Here is a 9,342-nt window from a genome sequence, read left to right as displayed (position 1 = left end):
TTTTTCTTTGTTTTTTTTTGGGGGGGGGAGTTGGGGAGTATTGCTCTTCGAGATAGGGTTTCTCAGTAGCCCTAGGTCTCCTGGAACTCCCTCTGTAGATCAAGTTGGCCTTAAATTCAAGATTTGCTGGGTTGCCTCATCCAGCCTGTATATGAGGGATTGTGCCTGATCTTGTAGTAATTTGTTATGACAAGTTCCGTTGACGTCTCTGGGAGGCCCGCCCTTTTCTGAAGGGAAAACAGAGAAGTGGATCTGAAGGAGAAGGGATGTGGGAGGGAGAGACTGGAAGGAGTGGAGAGAAAAACCGAGGTTGGGATGAAATATGTATGAGAAGAATAAAAACAAACAATTAAAACAATTAATTAATTAATTAATTTTAAAGTTTTTCCTTTGCTCTGCTTTATAGAAAATTTATTGCAATGCTCCAACCACGTGTTACCTTTTCATTACCACCTCTTGCTCTGCAACTGCCTTTGCTCTTTTTGTTCAGCTGCCAAAACAGCCTGGCATTAGCACGGGTCATCCAAAGACTGACATAAGCCTTGAAGTTCTTTTCTTCTGTGACAACGCTGTCTTTCTCCTTTTTGTAGACATTCCAGCTGGCCATCACAGGTCCATCATCTGCGTGGCAAATTTAAGTTCTTCAGCAGGATTATCTCACTTCTTTGGAGCGGAAGGCTTCCTGGAGATAGGTATGAACTCGGAGACGTACTTCTTTAGGCGGTGCACACTGGCCTATAGCGATTCAAGGCATTTTGTTTTGCCTCTTTTGAGTCCACAGAGATGCCGATGCTGCGAGCCGTTTTATTGGGGGTTCCAACCACTCTGAATTCTTCTAGGCTGAAACCCCTGCCAACCCAGACCTTGGTATGGTATCTAACCAGAGGGCACCTCACTGAAGGCCTGATGGGACTGGACTCGGGACGAGGGGCAATGTAATAATGTGTTTTCTCCTACCAGGCCCTTGTGTCTGCAGACCTTGTGTTGCTGGCTGGTGGAATCACGTGTCCACTAGCTGTGGCCCATCCTTGTGCAGCTTCAGGGTCATGCTATTTTAGCTGGGCGCCATGGCTACCTCCTGTACAGGAAAATGGCCAAGCAGAAAGGCTTTACAAGGGTATTTTAAAAGTGGTTATCCAGGGTAAGATACTTCCATGACTATATAGATAGCTAAATGAGTCACTTCAAGCATCTTAATGGAAAAATAACTTAGCACTGGGTAAAAAATTCATGACCTATATCATGTTGTCACTCAGAGCATGGTGCATCTATGGATCTATGGCTTTAAGAAAACAGATTGAGAAGAACAATATTACTACCTTGACTTAATTGCTATCCATTGCACCTGACACAGCATTATCACAAAAATGAAATGTAACCTGTTGTCTTAGTTAGGGTTTCTATTGGTTCGATAAATACACCCTGACCAAAATAGAAAGTTGGGGAGAAAAGTGTTTATTTGGTTTACGTTTCCAGATTGTGGTCCATCATTGGAGACAGGACAGGAACTCAAACATGGCTGGAAGCTGGAAGTAGCAGCTGATGCAGAAGCCAGGAGGGACCCTGCTTGCTGGCTTGACTCACATGGCTTGCTCAGACTACTTTCTTATAGAACCCAGGATTAATACCCCAGGGATGACTCCATCCACCATGGGCTGAGCCCTCTCCCACTTGATCACTAGCTGAGAAAAATGCCTTTAAAGCTGGATTTCCTGGAGGAATTTTCTTAACTGAAGCTCCTTTCTCTATGATGACGACTGGGTTGAATTAAGCTGACAAACAAAACCAGCCAGTACACCTGTAATGGCCAAATGAATTTAATTCATTCATAGGGTCTCAAGGAACTCAGCAACAACTATGACAAGCAGGTGATCATGGCATTTTTCCAGCCCAGCGCTGTGATGGACTGAAGGCTTTGGTGACTCTCTCTTCAGACAGGGTCAGTATCATTTTGAGGAATTCTGGAAAACGTTATTGAAAGTAAAAGAAAAATTAAGATGGTTTACACACTCACTACCATTAATACAGTGTTCTTGGCACATAAATATACTTTCCTTGCCATATTATAATGGCTTTGGAACATTTGACTCATCTTTAGCTGATAAAATCATATGTGCCATAGTGAAGCAGACAGGTTTGTTTTTTTGTTGTTGTTGTTTTTTGTTTTGTTTTGTTTTGTTTTGCCCATTACTGCTTCTACCATACTATCATTTCTCTCTCCCTTCTTTTCTTCCTCTGGTCATCCCTCTCTCCTGTCCACCTTTCCCTCCTATTCTCTTCTCCCAGTTCCTCTTTACCCTCTCCCCTTCCCTCCTTTCCTCTTCTCTCCTCTCCTTCTCACTCCCAGAGGAATGCATTCTAGGTACTAGCTGTTCTTAGGTTTAGTTACCAAACAACACATGAAATAAAACCGAATCCATTAAGGCCAACGGCAATGGAATTTTAAGTGACCCACAAAGACTATGTATAATGGGTAAGGAAGAAAAATATTTTAAACCACTGAGACATGGGAGTTATTTTATATAGCCTAAATATTAAGAAATGATTAACAATGTATGAGAAGTGATTCATTTAATAAGATGTGCGTAGAAAATCTCTTTCAACTTTTTAAAAATAAAATTTTGTTAAGCAATGATCAAATCTGTTGTATGTAGCAGACATTGCACTAGTAAATTAGTAACATGTAACACATTGTATGTGGTATAGTAATGCATAATAAATAGTTTTATATAATTTTGTAAGTTATTTTTATAGGATATTACTCATACATTTTAATCATTTTTACATTTTGAAACCTGCTTCACTGGTGCATAACTAAGAAATGATTTTGCCTGTATAAAGTCAAATATGTAACCTATATCCAGCCAACTGAGCATGACTATACAGAAGCATACATTTGGAAGGACAAACACATTGACATATAGAGACTTTCTCTTAGAGAAAGTGATCTGTACCAAACTGGATAATATTTCACTTATTAAAATGACAATTAATTACATTATCTTCAGTCTTTTGTAAGTACAAAGAAACAGGTATCGGTTTCCATCAAAAGATTCTATCTGGTTAGTCTGCATTAGTGTTGCTGTCATAACATCTAACATCAGAATCCATCTCTCAGTGTCTTCTGAATAATACTTAGCCAATTTGTTCATGAGTTTATTTGCTCAGTTAAACTGTTTATAAAACACTGTGTGTATGCATGTGTGTGTGTGTGTGTGTGTGTGTGTGTGTGTGTGTGTGTGTGTGTGTGTGTGTAATGCCCTGTGTCTATACTAAGGATAATATTTTGTAGCCTCCAAGTAAACCAAGCTTTCTTAGAACATTTTACCATTCAGCACCATGAGATGTCTGGGTTCAGGAAAGTATTTCCCCACAGCATTGGAGAGTCTCCTACTTCTTGGCTATTTCTGGAGTCACTGCTTTGAAGCACATACTGTATCACTTCACATTTATCACCTCTTTCACCTATGCTTCGGTCTAAGAGACCGAAGATACAACACAATTCCTGTGTACATTTATTTCTAGGCAAGAATAACCCCTGCATTTATATATCTGGAGAAGCTGTAGAAAATGTTAAGAAGCTGTGCTTGGGAAGAGGAATACATCCAGAGGAGACAAGACTACTGTGATGTGTGTAGATGACAGTGTAGAGCACTGAATGGTCTTGAATGTTTACAACAGCAAAGAAGCTGAATCTTGCCTTCTTCTTACATCAGTGGTGCATCAGGGTTTGATTGTCAGTTAAATTATTTGGACTGTTCTGCAACCAAAATCACTATTAACAATATTGGCTCTTATAGCCTATAGAATGTCTTTCTTTTTTTAAAATTTTTTTTATTAGATGTTTTCTTTATTTACAATATCTCTTTTCTCAGGTTCCCCTCCAAAAAAAAAAGAAAAAAAAAAAGAAAAGAAAAGAAACAAAAACTAAAACAAACCACTGTTCCCTCCCCCGCTTCCCCTGCTCACCACCCCACCCTCTCCTGCTTCCTGGCCCTGGCATTCCCCTACATTGGGGCATAGAACCTTCACAGGGCCAAGGACCTCTCCTCCCATTGATGACAGACTTGGTCATCCTCTGCTATACATATGCTGCTGGAGCGATGAGTCCCCCCATGTGTGCTCTTTGGTTAGAGTTTTAGTCCCTGGGAGCTCTGAGGGTACTAGTTAGTTCATATTGTTGTTCGTCCTAAGGGGCTGCAGACCCTTCAGCTCCTTGCATCCTTTCTCTAGCTCCTTCATTGGGGACCTTTTACTCAGTCCAATGGATGGCTGTGAGCCTCTACTTCTGTATTAGTTGGTTATTGGCAGAGCTGTCTCCTGAGAGGAGACAGCCATATCAGGCTCCTGTCATCCAGCACTTGGTGGCATCCACAATAGTGTCTAGATTTGATGGCTGAATATGGGAAGGATTCCCAGGTTGACCAGTCTCTGAATTGTCCTTCCTTTAGTCTCTGCTCCATATTTAGTCTCCTCAACTCCTTCCATGGGCATCTTGTTCTCCCTTTTAAGAAGGAACAAAGTATCCACACTTTGGTCTTCCTTCTTCTTGAGTTTCTTGTGGTTTGTGTTTTGTACTTTCAAAGAGAGGAGGAATGACAATGGATTCTTGTTGCTAGATAAATAGGAATCTTATGAAGATAAGTCCCACAGCGTTGCAACAATAGTGCAATCCTATTGCTGACAGCATTCCCATAAGACACAAAAATTTTTTGCTATCTTTAAGTAAAATCAATTAGCATAGATTAAAATTTTATCTATACATCATTAATTTGATTTAAATATCATGAGACTCTAGTTATTAGTAAAGAGTATAAAAGCAGTAAGTATTCAATAAAAGTTTTGTTGAATTATATCAAAGTATAAGTAAATCATATCCCACAACAAAGAAAACAATATTCTGCTCTGGTTATTCTCCAAATTTAATAATGTTGAACTGTCTTCTTATGTCCCAAGTAAAACTTCTTCATGCCAAATATGTCTTATTTATTTTGGTTAGTCAAATTACCTGAGTACTCTCACTTATTAACTAAGCAGTGTAATATTTTTTCTGACATTGTCAATATTCTCTTTCATTGATCTTTTAAAATGAGTCTTTAATTTGGGGTTCCTAGTAAAGTAAGGAAATATACTTTGAACTCTGTCCTTTCTAATCAGTTGTTCGGGATGCAGGTCTTTGATATCTGTGGTGTGCTGAAATAGTAATTTTAAACCACCCTTAAATTAAATTGGGAAATCTACTGTCTAAAGCCAAAAACAAGTTGGAGAAGTTCTTAAAGTCCTAGAATACTTTCTTTTATTTTTTTATATTAGCATTCAGTGCAATGGAGCAAAATCATTGAACTCTCTGATACCCATGGCAAGTGGAGCTAGTCACTACTATTTCTCAGTCTGAAAGGGAGTAATACTTCCTAAGAGGCAATAGATCTTTCCATGACTCTCACTTGTAATCCATTTGCTTGGCCAAATAAAATTATAACAGAAGGGGATATTCAAAAGGTTATATGCATGGAGATAACAAAAGGAGTATTGAAAGAGCCATAATTAATGTAACTCATGGCTGAGAAGTTCATGGCACAGCTGGTTGTTTATTTCCACCCCTGGAAATAGATAGGAAAAAATACACTCTAAAATGTGAATGACTCTCCCTTTCCATAGCATAAGGAAAAAAATCTTTTTATTCCGGCATTTTTGCAAAATTTAGAAGTAGCAACTCAGACTATTTTTTACTTTTAGATTTTGAAAGGTTAATTGTCACAAAAATATTCATCCCTTATTAATTAAATGATTAAAACAAAAAAATCATATTCAACTAGTCTTCATGAATATTCATGAGCATAGTTTTTCCATTCTGCATTAGATAGGATTCTATTTTCACTAGCTATCAAGTGAACTGTGGTGTGTCTGATCATATGACACAAATGAAATTTGATTCAGTAATTAACAGCTAGCATGTCGTATTCAAATTTTCATCTTTTAACTGAAATTACTGCATAATTTTCAAGATATATGTATCTAACAAAGGGTTTTTGGTTGAAATACTTTCTAAACTAATGTCAACCTATCTCTGTATCCCACTCCTCTGACATATAATTTCTGATCTTATGCCATTTAAAATACTTCACATGTAAGAGACTCTTCAAGAACCTACACCCATGTTCTCTGTGTCCTATCTTTCCTTCTGAGAACCTCTCTTTCTCTTAACCACCTTGCTTAAACCTGAACTAAGGTATAGTTTAATAAAAATGAAATATATTATATTTTAAAAGTATCGTGTTCTCCCAACCCCTGATATGAGCCTATAATGAACAGTTATATTGAGCATGTAACATGTGTTAACTCCAGATGTTCTAAAGCTACAGCCACTGGACTCAGCTGCCTCTCACACAAGCAAATTGGGAGTTATAATGGTAACCCACTCCCATGTGTGTCCACTGTCTGCCATCAAATTGGGCTTTTAAATAAAAAAATAAAAAAATAAAAAAAAAAAAAAAACCTTCTTTTTCACAATTCCAGTTTGAAGTTACCCAAGGAAACTTAACCCAACCCAGTGTGTTAAAAGAGAGCATTGGTTGGCTTTGAATGTTAAGAGGACAAAAACCAGTCTTAACTCACTTTCTGACACTGAGGAGCTTGTCCTCATACTCCCTTGGGGTCTCAACCTTATGAGACTGACAAGTTCTGCTGAGTATTAAATAGGAAATGATGCTGGGCTTTGACTGAGGAGACTGCAAGTTTGTGTTCACCTATCCCACCTCCCAGAGTCAGCCTTCATCTAAATCTGAATGGTTTTGGAGCCCTGAATTTGATTCTCAATCTGTTATGTCATTTAGGGACCAAGGTTTATAGATACAAAGGAGCATAATCATCCCCATCTGCCACCACGCAGATGTGGGCCTGGACACAGGTGCTGCTCCTTCACACCACACTTTCTTGGGTCATTCTGTTCCTCTACCCCCTACCAGACACTTTATGAATACCTGACACTTAAAACAAATACACATATAAAAGGTAAATTCATTGGAAATGTGTCACTGTATCATGAGGCAAAGGAAAGTCATTGTTATTTTTTGTGAAATAACATTCTTCTTGACGATTTGATCAGTATAACAAAAAAAAAATGTCTTTTCTATTTGTGTGAGAAGGGAAGAGGGAAATTAACTTTTGCCAAATTCCTCGTGTGTCCTACAAATTGTTTGGCTCATTTCAGTATTTCATTTATCTGTTCATCCTAAGGAGGAAAATCTTCTCATCCCTCAACTATTGACAACAGCACTTGGCAGAGACCTCAGCCCACCGTATCAAGTGTGCAGCAGGTAGGAGAGTCAATGATACCACTAGCATTTCAGAACAGAAGGGAAGGTTTTGAATTAGAGCATCCCGAAGTGCAAAGCCTCACTAAAGACTTCTATCAGAAAACCTTTCTACTGGCTTCTCACAGCTCAGCTTCTGTACCACTGGAACCAGTGCCACACTGAGTATAGAAAAGTCAGAAGAGGAAAAAGGAAGCAGCTGTTGCTAGCTATTCATGTTGTCCCTACCACTACTGTGACTTTGGCTGAATAAGAAAATCTCATCAGGACTCCGTGTAGAGGGGATTCTGATGAGTCTATTCACTCCAGGTCTGTAGGCTGGAAGGCAGGGCTGATGCATGAGCAAGGTGCATGCCCTGCTGACCTGTGACTTCAATTGCATTTTCCTTTGGAAGGTGATTCAACATTCTTCCCAGTGACAAATATTGTGAGTGCTGAGGGAAAGAAGACTGACTGTACTGGGGTCTTTTTCTAGATTCCATCCCGAAGTCTTCTGAAAAAGAAGGTTCCATAACTCAGAAAAAAAATGTTTCAAAAAACAATGGAAACTGTGGAGAGATGGACAAAGAATAAAGGATTGAAAAATAGTGAGCTGTACAGATGAAGAACTAGAAAGAACTAACATTGCCCTTGGGCAGTGAGGAGCTGCTTCTGGGAGCGTTCAGAAGCAGCTGATAGGAACCCACAAGAGTAGGAGGTTAAGGAGGAAGGAGAAAACAATCTTCACAGATCTGAAAGGATGACACTACAAATCGGTACTCTGTCAACACTGATTCAAAACTGTATTTGGAATTTGAAGTGATATTAGAACACTCACAGATGAGATGTTTATAGAGCACTTCTGATTCCTTCTTAAATTCTCTTTAGTCTGGTACATTTTTGTTTTGGGTGAAAATGCCCTCCCACAAAATGGCATATGCTGGATTCAAGGCTGAAATGCCTCTCAATTGAAGAAAAGACTGAACTGAAATCCCTCTCTGTTGGATATGTTTTAGTAGTTCAATTGATTTGGTCTGACGTAGTCAAAACAAGAAATATTATGGTCATATATTCTCTTTCCTTGCTGAAGTCTATTACTTTGGCGTTTCTGGAAAACAACCTAGGTGTGCACCAGAGGGTAACTTGAGAGCACCTGTGTGTGTTCTCCGTGCTTGGTGCAGAGGAGCCAAGCAAACTTTGCTGAATGATTCTGAAGCTGTCACTGGTCATAATAAAACAACTTTTCATCACAGAACAAATATTAGCCATGGGAAGGGGGTGTGTGTGATTGTGTATACAGATCTTATTGCTCTATTGTTTCTGCTTTTATTTCCCAGGTTCAGAGGACATAGGAGTATACTTAAAGTGGCTTTAAAATCTCAGGCTCAAAACAAATGAGAACAATAAAGCACAAGTCCCACATCATTCTGAGAACAAAAAAACGCAGGAAAGGTGGGATAAGAGAGGGAGGGAAGAAGGGAGGGCGGGAGTGTCAAGCTGGGAGCCAAGTCTTCAACACAGAGGCCAAGGGAGACACTTACAATCCAAATTGCAGCAGTGAACAAAGGGAAAGAAGAATGAATGCTCTCTGCTCAGGGAATTCCCAGCTCTGTTGGGAGAAATGCTTCAGAGGACCACTTACATAAGAAGTAAAAAGGAACAGGAATTGGGGGGGGGGGCGGACGGGACTGTTTCCTCCAGCACTCACAGATACAGCTTAAAAAGCCATGGCTCTGTAGACAACTGTGGCTGGCCTGCCATTTAATGTGCTTTCAGGTAGCCTTTGAATTTTCTATATTGTCTTTGCTCAACCTGGAAAGCAAAGCTTTAGTCCTGGCCTAATATCTTTAGAGCATCTGCTATAAGCTCTTTAGTAAATCACATATATTCCAATGCAATCTATCAGCATAAGAAAGTCTGACTTATTTGGTTTTTCAACTTCAAAGTTTTTCTCATATTAGGAGACAAAATCAGTATTTTACTTGCTATCCTAAGAGGTCAATAAGAGAATCCTCTCTCTCTCTCTCTCTCTCTCTCTCTCTCTCTCTCT

General features: G+C 39.2%; 1 pseudogene; it reads right to left on the bottom strand.

The window, feature by feature from the left end:
- Positions 1-435: 435 nt before the first annotated feature.
- Positions 436-9,342, bottom strand: part of LOC116081575 — a 48,324-nt pseudogene continuing 39,417 nt past the window's right edge.

The sequence above is a fragment of the Mastomys coucha genome, unplaced genomic scaffold, assembly GCF_008632895.1.
Source record: "Mastomys coucha isolate ucsf_1 unplaced genomic scaffold, UCSF_Mcou_1 pScaffold7, whole genome shotgun sequence".
Lineage (NCBI taxonomy): Eukaryota > Metazoa > Chordata > Mammalia > Rodentia > Muridae > Mastomys > Mastomys coucha.
Note: the sequence above shows the minus strand (reverse complement) of the source record. Positions and strands in the feature narration are given on the sequence as shown.